The sequence below is a fragment of the Trachurus japonicus genome, chromosome 12 (assembly GCF_045865225.1).
Source record: "Trachurus japonicus isolate A0001 chromosome 12, Traja_1.0".
Lineage (NCBI taxonomy): Eukaryota > Metazoa > Chordata > Actinopteri > Carangiformes > Carangidae > Trachurus > Trachurus japonicus.
The window spans coordinates 25,116,998-25,129,592 of NC_140918.1; positions in this window are offsets into that span (position 1 = coordinate 25,116,998).

Consider the following 12,595-nt stretch of genomic DNA (forward strand, 5'->3'; position numbering starts at 1 on the left):
TAAGTGATGTAAAATGTAACAACTTATTACAAAATGCGGCGAAGTTTATTACATATTGCGTTCAAGATTTTTATTACAAAATGCGGCAGATTATTACAAAATGCGGCGTTATTACATAATGACGTGAAGATTTATTACATTATTACATAATGCGTCATTATTACATAATGCGGCGTTACAGGCCCTATAAAATCATTTTTTCCGTTTTAATTTTGGGGAATTTAGTTTTTTTTTTTTTACCTTTCACTCTTATTTTTACTACAAAAAAGAGAGTGTTTTCAATGTTAATGACTAAGATATATACACAAATTAAATAGAAATGACTTTATTGAGGTAACAAACAAACAATACTTAATACGTAACGGCCTCTCCTTCGTGACATGTCCCGTTATGCCCAACAAAGTTGTGATGTGAAGTTACAACGTCAGAGCTCTGGACTTCTGTGAGCCGAGACGCTTTCACCAGATGTGAAAATGATCCATTCCATTGTTTCATTTTGCAGCTCGTAAGGTTCGCGTTTACACATGTTTGTTTTCACTCTGGTCCAAACAGTAGATAGAGTATCTTTAGTAGATCCGTGACTGTCTCGTTTCCATGGCGACTGGCCGTGTGTTACGTTACTTGTACGTGACTTCAGATTGCAAAAACCTCTGAGGAAAAAAAAAAATCTCTGAGAAATAACACTAGACTTTAACAATAGAGACACCAGGCAGTTGTTTTTTAGTTTTTAGTGCAGACAGTTGATTTATTTAAATAGTATTTTTATTATTTATTTATTTTTGTGGTTGATTGAACAGCATTTCAAGAGTGCAATCTGTGACACTTGCTATAGCTGGTGTTTAAATATGTTACATAAATGTCTTATAATAAGACATGATAATGGTAATATTTTCACATTTCCATTCAACTTTTAATATTGATCTTAAGCCCTTATGAAATCAGGCCTTCTAAATTCTATTACTCCATTAATGAATCTGTTACCTATAGGGTCCTGCCATCAGTCAATGGTCAGGGTCAGGCCCCTGTCACAAAAAAACATGCTTGGGCGCTGGTGGGCTGCTGGTGCCACCCTACCACCGGGCTTAAAGGGATAGTTCAACATTTTGGCAAACTGGCCCATTGCCATAATCCCTATAGTCATAGCAGTAGGTTCGTTACCTTTAATTGTCGGTGCAAGCTATTTTTAGAACGGCGGAGCAGAGCCGTGAGCTGCTCAGAGCTACGCTACGGAGGCTCATGGGATTTCTTGGTTTCCCTCATCAAACTCATCAAATACGCAATCCAACAACTCCAAAACGCTCTGGTGGACAAGCTGGTGCACATTCACCACGCTATGAGATAATAACACAACGTTACCAGACAGAGTTGTTTTAGAGGGAAATACAGAGACTGCTTGATGAAAAACTGTCCCGGAAGCCAATGCGCATCAGCGGTTTTGCATGAATTTACCTCTAAAACAACTCTGTCTCATAACGTTGTGTTATTATCTCATAGCGTGGTGAATGTGCAGGTCACAACTTGTCCACCAGAGCGTTGTGGAGTTGTTGGATTGTGTATTTGATGAGGGAAACCAAGAAATCCCATGATCCTCCGTAGCAGCTCGCGGCTCTGCTCCGCCGTTCTAAAAATAGCTTACACCCACAATTAAAGGTAACAAGCCTACTGCTAAAACTATAGGGATTATGGCAATGGGCCAATTTGCCAAAATGTCGAACTATCCCTTTAACAAGAATCCTGTATATAGTAGTAAATAGTATAGTAATTACTAGACATTGTGTCACTACCACTATTACCATACCTCACTTTTTTATCTACTTTACTTATATTGCTGATATAACTGGTTATTTCTGGTATTAAAGCAGAAGTAAGTGATATATTTGTGTTAATATAAGTCTTAAATAGTTGTATCTTCCGACAGCAATCACTTACATAGAGTGTTTGGTCTGAAACACGGGTCTGTCAGTCACTCTGCTCTGCTCTGAGCCGAAGAGAAAACTTTTCTCGTATCCTACAGTTTTTATCCAATGAGGAGAGAGAACGGCATGCAGGGCTGTGTGTGCAGCCAAGGAACGCCGTGAATGTGGCGACGTAGGGACGAGGACTGTTATGGTGCGTTCAAGGAAACTCGTATTTTTCCGACCGTGAAGTCGTACCAGTTCGATCTGGTACGAGTTCACGGGTCAGAAGTTACGAGTGGCCGTTATAGTGACTTTCACCGGTAAAACAGGTCGGAAAAACACGAGTGGGTTGCCTGGAACGCTACAAAGTTGTAAGTTGTGACTTGAAGCTGTAATTTACGATTTCAAAAGCCTGCCTCGAACGCAGCATTAGCCAAAACGACCGGACCACTTACTTCTGCTTTAACTTCATTATTAATGGTCTGTAATTTACAGGATAACCAAAAGACATCTAATGAAGCCGAAACAATCATGATTTTATGATTTTTTTTTGTCATAATGCAGGTGGTGATTTAAGGCAACTGGACCATCTGTCACAGAGGAAGACTCCTGTCCTGCAGTGTGTGAGCCCCACACTGCTGTCAGAGGATTCTGACACATGAACAGTGAACACACACCTTTTCTTTGTATTTTTGGGTTAGGGTTTTTTTGCTTGTGATTGATATTTAAAATGGTTCAAATCATACAGTAGATGACCTTGTACTTTGGTATTGCTTATTGAAGTAGATCAAAAAATGTTTTAAATAAATTAATGTTGTCAAACATTAACATGGGCTTGTAGTCCAGTTCCATTATTAGGTAAATTCTCAGTGATCCTAGTGGTCTGTTAGGAAAGTGTAATCTTGAAATTGAATGATGATGTCATATTTCAATGTTTAAATATTTTAATGAAATGTTACAACATTACCTTTGTGGATTTCTTTTTTTTTCAAAGCATGTTATTGAGTCCCTAAGTATTGTCATTCTGGAAACATTAAAAACTGTCAGCTGTAACCATTTGCAAGAATATTTGGGCATAATGTTGTAGCAATGTTTTCATTTGTAACATTGTAAGAAGGTTATCACATATCATTCTTGGGATGTTTTTAGAGAATGTTCCTCCAGAACGTTCTGTGAACTTAAAGAAAACTTCCCACTAAGAACATCATTAAAACAGTAGCGTATAATGTTATAGCAATGTTTTCATTCAACATTTTAAGAAGGTTATCACAAAATATTTTTAGGATGTTTTTAGAGAACATTCCTCCAGAACATTCTGGGAACTTAAAAAAAACTTCCCACTAAGAACATCATTAAAACATTAGGGTATAATGTTATAGCAATATTTTTCATTCAACATTTTAAGAAGGTTATCACAAAACATTTTTAAGGATGTTTTTAGAGAACGTTCCTCTAGAACGTTCTGAGAATTTAAAGAAAACTTCCTGCTAAAAACATCATTTAAACATTAGGGTATAATGTTATAGCAATATTTTCTTTCAACATTTTAAGAAGGTTATCACAAATCATTCTTAGGATGTTTTTAGAGAACGTTCCTCCAGAACATTCTGGGAACTTAAAGAAAACTTCCCGCTAAAAACATAATTAAAACATTAGGGTATAATGTTATAGCATTGTTTTCTTTCAACATTTTAAGATGGTTATCACAAAATATTCTTAGGATGTTTTTAGAGAACGTTCTTCCAGGATGTTCTGGGAACTTAAAGAAAACTTCCCGCTAAAAACATCATTAAAACATTAGGGTATAATGTTATAGCATTGTTTTCTTTCAACATTTTAAGATGGTTATCACAAAATATTCTTAGGATGTTTTTAGAGAACGTTCCTCCAGGATGTTCTGGGAACTTAAAGAAAACTTCCCGCTAAAAACATCATTAAAACATTAGGGTATAATGTTATAGCAATGTTTCCTTTCAACATTTTAAGAAGGTTATCATAAAATATTTTTAAGATGTTTTCAGAGAATGTTTCTCCAGAATGTTCTGGGAACTTAAAGAAAACTTCCCGCTAAAAACATTCTAACAACATTATAGGTAACATTGTCAGAATGTTTTTAGAACAAAAAATTTCTAGCTGGGGTGGCACTGTATGCATCCGTAGGAGGACTCCAAACATTTTCAGCCATTAGGAGAATGCAGAGCTCGAAAAGAGTCTCATCACAGGGGAACTGCCCTTTTGGGGTGCACTCCTCCTTGCAAACAGCAACCTCCTCAGGTAGTACACATTGGAGTTTGTCCTCTGCTGCACAGAGCTGTGGCATAGAGTAGGGGAGACCGGGGATGGTTGTAACACAGGGTAAGTTGTAACACTCTCAGTTTGACCAATCAGGAATGAGCTGTCGTGATGTCATCAATACAGTCCATGCCCACTTAAGCCCCTGACACACCGCCACGACGCTTCCCGACGCGTCCCGACGCCAACGGCTTTGGCCGACGAGTCTGTCGCCTCTCGTCGGGAGAAAGGAAACAGTGAAACACACTGTGACTGCCCCGACTGCCGACCAGAGCGACTGAGCGGCGAGGACTCCCCCATAGAAATACAGACCAATACAGACCAGGGGCAGCTCTGCTCACTGTTCATTCAAACAAACTAATGCCACTGCCACAGTTAATTTCATCAATGAGACCAACATTAATCTCCCCAAAACAATTTAACCAGCCACGTGTTAACAGCGCTAAAGCCAGAATTAAAACAGTTTTTAGCAGCTTACTGCTGTGGCTCGGTTGCCGCGAATTGGCGATAGCCGATGCTAATTTCTGTTAGCCCGTCTATGGTGTTTTACATTATAAGTTAGCATTAAGCTAGCGGGCTTTATATGCTTAGTTGTGAGCTGTGTGTGTTTTGACGTTGTTTCAAACTATGTGGGTTTGATTGAACATCTTTGATGTTTAAATATATATTGCCGCTTAATATATTGCTTTACTCCTCTTTTTATTTTGTATACCATTTTTACTGTAGGACAGGCTAGACACCGTTTGTTTACTGTGGTCACTTCCGTCCCTCCCACACACCGCGCTGATTCGCTTAGGGCACCGCCAATCAGAATCGCCATAGCTAGCACACAGCCAATCAGAGTACCCGACGAGTCTACTCTCCCGACGGCCGACGAGTCCCGACTGAGCATGTTCAATCGGCCCCGACGAGACCCGACAAGAGCCGAGGCTCCCCGACGGAGAGGAACACACCAAACAGACGAGCTGCCGACGCCGTCCGACGAGGCCAGACACCCGACGGTCGGCTCGGTGTGTCCCTGGCTTTACAGATCGAGCTCACTGGTGAAGCCACATGTCTCTGAGTTAAAAACTCTCTGTTCTAGAGCCAAAAAAATATTTTTCAGGTAAGAAAGTAAAAATTTCCATCACAACAATTTTTTGCATAGTGTCCATTGTGTTGTAGATACAGTTGTTTCACATACATTAGGTCAAAAAGTAGTTTCTCTAGTTTAATTTGATGTGTTGAATTAGTGCTAGCTTTGAAGCTAAATGCTATAAATGGTTAGCTTTTTAATGGCTGCCTGGCATGGGGAGGGTTGTAACAGTTCTAAAAAAGTGTTACAACCTTCCCCTTATGTTGACATTTTGTACTGGCCTCATTTTTACAGCATGCCTAGACAGTGGAAGCGTAAAACAGACAGAGGTGTCCCTGCAGATGTTCTCAGGAAAGCAGCAGCTCAAGTCACCAAAGGAACATCCATAAGACGAGTCGCCAAGGACCACAATATCTGCCATGTCACCTTATACAGATATTGTAAAGCTGCAGAGAAGCTAAGAGAAGAGGGGAACGGTGAGAGACCCCATGTAGGCTACCGTAGTAGCCACAAGGTCTTCACTGGGGAACAGGAGGAACTTGTGGCTGAGTACTTAAAAGAAGCAGCTGACATGTACTATGGCCTAAGCCCTCGAGAGGTAACAGGATGTTTAAGCACTTACATTTTGCAATATGATTCACAAAAAAGCATCAGTAATAAATAATAGCAAAAAATAGTTATTAATGTCTATTTCTGATGTGTGTCTTAGGTCAGGAAGTTTGCCTACCAGTTGTCAGTTCAATACAACTGTAAGCACCCCCACTCTTGGAATGAGAACTCCATGGCAGGACCAGACTGGTTTTCAAGCTTCATGAAACGTCATCCCAATCTTGCCATCAGAAGTGCAGAGCCAACCAGCTTGTCTCGGGCCACAAGCTTTAATCGCACAAATGTGGAGAGATTCTTTAAGAAGCTTGGAGATGTCATTGAGAAGCATGGGCTTGATGGGAATGATATTTGGAATGTAGATGAGACAGGTGTCACAACGGTCCAGGCTCCTGACCGTGTTATTGCACGCCGTGGTGTCAAGCAAGTCGGGGCCATGACGTCAGGAGAAAGAGGTGTTCTGGTGTCAGTAGCCTGTGCGGTGAATGCGTTGGGAAATGCCATTCCTCCAGCCTTTGTCTTCCCACGTAAAAGATACAATGAACACTTCCTAGCGGGTGGACCACCAGGTAGTGTTGGGTGTGGAAATGCCTCAGGATGGATGCAGGAAGAAGAGTTCCTTGTCTTTTTGAAACACTTTGTGAAGCATACAAAGGTCACTCCTCAAAGGAAAGTGTTACTGTTGTTAGATAACCACAGCTCACACATCTCAGTGCAGGCAGTCAGCTACTCCAAAGAAAATGGCATTATCCTTCTTACATTTCCACCGCACTGCAGTCATAAGCTACAACCATTGGATCGTAGCGTGTATGGCCCATTTAAAAAAATTATCAACTCTGCCAGTGACGCATGGATGAGGATGAATCCTGCTAAAACAATGAGCATCTATAACATCCCAAGTCTGGTAACCACTGCATTCCCCCTCGCTGCGACTCCAAGCAACATTCAAGCTGGATTTAAATGTACAGGAATCTGGCCTTTTAATCCAGACATTTTCCAAGACTGTGACTACGCGCCTTCGCAGGTCACAGACCGCCCTGATTCACTCGCCTTTCCTGACACCTCAGATCATCAACCAGGCCAAGCCTCTACCTCAGCTCAACAAGGCCAAGCCTCTTTCTCAGCTCAACAAGGCCAAGCCTCTTTCTCAGCCCAACAATGCCAAGCCTCTATCTCAGCTCAACAAGGCCACTCCTCCACCTCAACTACCCTGGCAGCTGAAGCTTCAACCTCAGCTAACCTGGAAGCTCAAGGCTTCACTCCATCTGCTGTGCGACCATTTCCTAAGGCAGGAGCCAGGAAGAATCCTGCTGGGAAAAGAAAGAAATTACAGTCAGAAGTCCTCACAGACACACCAGTAAAACAGGCACGAGAAGAGGAAGAAAAGAAGAAAAGCAATGCAAAACAGAATATTAAGTATCAGGGGCAAAAGAAGAAAATGACAAGCAAGAAGAAAGCAACAAAGAAAAGGCCAAAGCCTGATGACACCGAAGATGCCGACTCCTCAGACAATGAAAATGTCTGCATTGTGTGCTTGGAGCACTTTGATCATTCGCGGCCAAGGGAAGTGTGGATCAAATGTCAGCAATGTAGATTTTGGGCCCATGAAGCCTGCACCCCAGTCAAGGACAACTACATTTGCCACAACTGCCTATCTGATTAAACATGAGGCAGTTTGCTTTAATAGTTATTAAGCACTTATGCACCCTAAAACATACTGTTCAAAATAGACAATTCAACGGTTCATACGTCTTTTAGTATTTACTAAGTATTTAGTATAGCTTTGCACCACACTGTTCAAAAGTGGTTTGTTCCGCAGAAAAAAAGTGTTCAAATACTATCTCAAATGAAACTGGTTCATTCTACAAAAAACACACACCAGTTTATTCTTTCCTCTTATGTGATATATTCATTTATTTTATTGTATTTATTTTTATTGTATTTAACTTGTACTTTTTATTTATTTTTTTATCATAATTTTTGTTTCTGACAAGTTTATGGTTCTTACTTAATTATTCAATAAAGTTCTTGCATACATTTTTAAGTGTATATCTTTTTTTGAGTATAATAATTTAATTGTTACATCCATCCCCATGTAGTGTTACAATTCACCCCGGTATTGGGGTAGGTTGTAACAACGTACATCTCTGTGTTTGACATTAATTTACATAATCTGTGATGGTGTAGTAGAAGTCCAAGTGTATGTCATTTGTAGCAGACAAATATGGGTACCACATGTCAAAATTTGAGCTCTCTAGCACCAACAACCACTGAGTAACACTCGCTCAAACAAAAAGTGTTACAATCATCCCCGGTCTACCCTACATGAGAATGGGTCGTCCTCTCTGCACACCATGGGCTGGTCTTGATCTTATCTGGTGTGTATTCCATATCCTGACAACCTCATCAAGTTCATCCTGTAAATAAATAACCATTTAACATTAATTGTAATATATACTACTACAACCACTGTTGATCACAATGAAAATGCACTGTATTTTGAATATCCCTTTGCTACAGCAGGAAATACACTGACAGGAATAATTAGGCCTATTAATACAATATATAATGTAATAAAAATACTATACATTTTTAATGCCAGATACTTTAACTTTACTTTCACTTTAACCAAATTATCATTTAAAAATTATGGCGATACTTTTAATTTAAGAACAACTTCATCCAACACTGTACCTGGATTAAGTTGAGAAAACAGAACTGGACCAGGGATTTGTCCAGAAAGTCCCCCGAGAAGAGCCCATCATCTTTGAGGGTCTGAAGTATGTCCATCCAAAACTGGACACTCTGTCTACGCAGGACCCCCCACCACGATTCTATCCGCTGATTGGCAGTGCTGCATCCATAAATGAAGCTCCCATCTCCCGCATGATGATCCGTGTGATTCCTCCGCAGGAACATCTGCATGTCCCTCACGTGTCCATTTTCCGTACCTGGGTCGGCCCTCAGCCGCTGTGGACAGCCTCCAATGCGCATCACAGTATTTATGAAGTATTCAGCTATTACCTTGGGGTTGCTGTTAGTTGTATATGCCTCCATCCACATTATGTGGCGACTAAATCCGTCAATGCAGCCGTTAATAGCAATGCCATAGGGCTTTAGTTTATCATAAGAATCCATGTGCCATAAGGCGTTGGGGCCTCTGCAGGTGTATTGCCGTGCTCGCCGGAGCTCGACTCCCTCTGGATCCAGAATCTTAATTATCAGTCGGATTGTTTCTTGAGACACCACGAAACCCCTCTGAATGGCCCGCTGATGCATCCACCGATAACCCTGCAGTTGACCAGTTCCAGCCATTTCCCCCTCCACAAAAGCAGCGACTTCCTCCAAGTCCGTCTGGTTCTTTCTCCGGAAAAGATGCATTTTCTTGCATATTCTTTTTAACGTCCTAATACTTATGATGGTATGATGCTGATGTGCCAAAAGATTAAGTATCTCCTTGTTTGTGAAACCTATCCTAAAGTACAACTCCACAAAATCCTCCACGGCCCCCATTTTACCAACTGTCCTCTAAAACAACAGGTTAGAATATTATGACTTTTTTCTCATAAAATTATGACTTTTTTCTCATAAATTACGACTTTATTCTCATAATATTATGACTTCATTCTCGTAATATTATGACTTTATTCTCGTAAATTACGACTTTATTCTCATAAATTATACATTTTTTCTTAAATGTGGCCCTAATACTCCGTCGTAGTTTAACAGTAACCATTATGATTTTTTTTTTTTTTTGAGGACTTTTATGTTTTGTTTTTTTCATCACTTTGTGTTGAAGATACGACGGAGTATTAGGGCCACATTTAAGAAAAAAAAAAGTCACAAACTTCGAGAATAAAGTCGTAATTTATGAGAATAAAGTCGTAATTTACGAGAATAAAGTCATAATATTATGAGAATAAAGTCATAATATTACGAGAATAAAGTCGTAATTTATGAGAAAAAAAGTCATAATTTTATGAGAAAAAAGTCATAATATTCTAACCTGTTCTTATAATATGGGCAGAAACTTGTGCCACCAGAAATTGAATTTGAATCATTTATATTTGAATTTGAATTGCTAAACTTAAATAATTGAATTGAAAATTTGAATTTGAATCACATAATTTGAAATTGTATTGTTTAATTTGAATCATTGCATTAGAAAACTGTATCTGAATAGTATAATTTGAAATTGAAATCCAATTAAATTTGATCCTCACTGAAAATCCAACTCTCACAATTCAAATTCAGTTTTCAAAATTCAGATTCGAAATTTCAAAATTCAAATTCAAATTCAAATTCAAATTCAAATTCAAATTCAGTTTTCAAAATTCAGATTCAAAATTTCAAAATTCAAATTCAAATTCAAATTCAGTTTTATTGTGACAGACATCCGGGTACTTGAAGGATGAAGGATGAAAGATGAAGGAAGAGCAATCGAGCTCAGATACACAGGGCCCCATTCATTCTGCACTCGCCCGCGAGCACTCCTAGTGGAATTCTGGTGGAACTGCAACCAAGTTCGATACAATGGGGCTAATGGAGAGTGGCAAGGCTCAGACTGGCTCTGACAGGACTCATCTCGCCTGTGTATCTGAGCCATGGATCTATCTGAGCTCGTAGAGAGAGTGCTGTGCTTAACTGGTTCAACTCTGGTGCCTCCATTAGCTGCTCCTGTCTTTGCTGCTGCGGCGGCGACAATTCTCAGTCTAACGCTGCCTGTAGCCGAGCGGACTGCCAGGCTAATTAGCAGCTAACGCTGATATCAAAACATCGCCGTCACAATGTAGTTGCCGGTCACGGCGAAGACGGCTTCCTTTATTCTTTTTTCAGCCGAGATTAGACTGAGAATTGTCGCCGCCGCAGCAGCAAAGACAGGAGCAGCTAATGGAGGCACCAGAGTTGAACCAGTTAAGCGCAGCACTCTCTCTACGAGCTCAGATAGATCCATGGCTCAGATACACAGGCGAGATGAGTCCTGTGTATCTGAGCTCGATTGCTCTTCCTTCATCCTTCATCCTTCAAGTACCCGGATGTCTGTCACAATAAAACTGAATTTGAATTTGAATTTGAATTTTGAAATTTTGAATCTGAATTTTGAAAACTGAATTTGAATTTGAATTTGAATTTGAATTTGAATTTTGAAATTTTGAATCTGAATTTTGAAAACTGAATTTGAATTGTGAGAGTTGGATTTTCAGTGAGGATCAAATTTCATTGGATTTCAATTTCAAATTATACTATTCAGATACAGTTTTCTAATGCAATGATTCAAATTAAACAATACAATTTCAAATTATGTGATTCAAATTCAAATTTTCAATTCAATTATTCAAGTTTAGCAATTCAATATAATGGCCAGAGATTGGCCTCACATTCTCCGTGCATGTCTCTGTGTTCCAAATTTGCCCCTTCTCCATCGATAGACTGTCTCCATCATCTTTTAGCTCCTGTGGCACCAACTTCATTCTGACCTTCTGACACTGCAGTTGTCCAGAGCCAATCAGATGGACAGTTACAGTTACTGGCACTAAGGTTGTCACGATCATAATCATGATACTAACATTTTCAACTCAATATCGATATTAAGGAAAATATTCGATACTCAATACCATTTTCAATACGGATAAAAAAAGAAAAGAAAAATCTCTCTCTCCCTCTTTCACTCACACACACCTGTTTTTTTTTTTACTGTCTTTCCTGTCTGCTCTCAAGGAGGAGGAGGAGGAGGAGGAGGAGGGGGGGGGGTTACTGTAGGTTCTCTCTCTCTTGCCTCTTTACTGTAACTGCTCTGAAGCAGTGGGCTGCTTGTCTGTTCCTTTGAGCATGGCCATGGGTCTGACTGGGCTCCTACATTTAACTCAACGTAAATGCCGGTCCGGCCTTCAGCCCCGGTGTGTCTGGCACGGTCACCATAAACGTAGCCGAATAGATGGACATGCCTGATAACGTTGTCTTTAATCATTAACGTCAGCTTTTAACCGCTAGCTGTGGCTAATGGCTAATATTAAGACGACAACATATAGCGACGAGCCCTGTTATGCACTCACGTAGCGGTGAGGGGGGGAGAGGGGTGTACCTGCCTGCATAGATGACCTGCCTGCTGCTGTGTGCGTCTGTGAAGGGAGAGAGAGAGAGAGGCGGCAGCAGCGTAGCTACTTTTGACAACCCACACAGAGTTATATATTTTTTACTTTGTAACTTAAGCTATTTAAAATGTAACTAAGTACATTTCTTCCAACAATATGTACTCAAGTAAAAGTAAAAGTACTGATTTTAAAAATTACTCAAAAAAGTACAAGTACACAAAAAAGCTACTTAATTACAGTAACTTGAGTAAATGTAACTCGTTACTTTCCACCCCTGACGTTAACCTAGGTTAACTAAAACCTAGGTTTACTCAGTGAGCAGAACAGTTTGATAAACGTTTAGCTGACAGCAACATTACCCTGCTGTGGTATATCACCTTTTCTCGTCTCGACCTACTTCCGTTTTACTTAGACTTTTTTCTCATAAAATTATGACTTTATTCTCATGAATTACGACTTTATTCTTGTAATATTATGACTTTATTCTCATAAATTACGACTTTATTCTCGTAAATTACGACTTTATTCTCATAAATTACGACTTTATTCTCATAAATTACGACTTTTTTTTTCTTAAATGTGGCCCTAATACTTCGTCGTATGAAGATAATGATGTCTATCCAGGTAAAGCA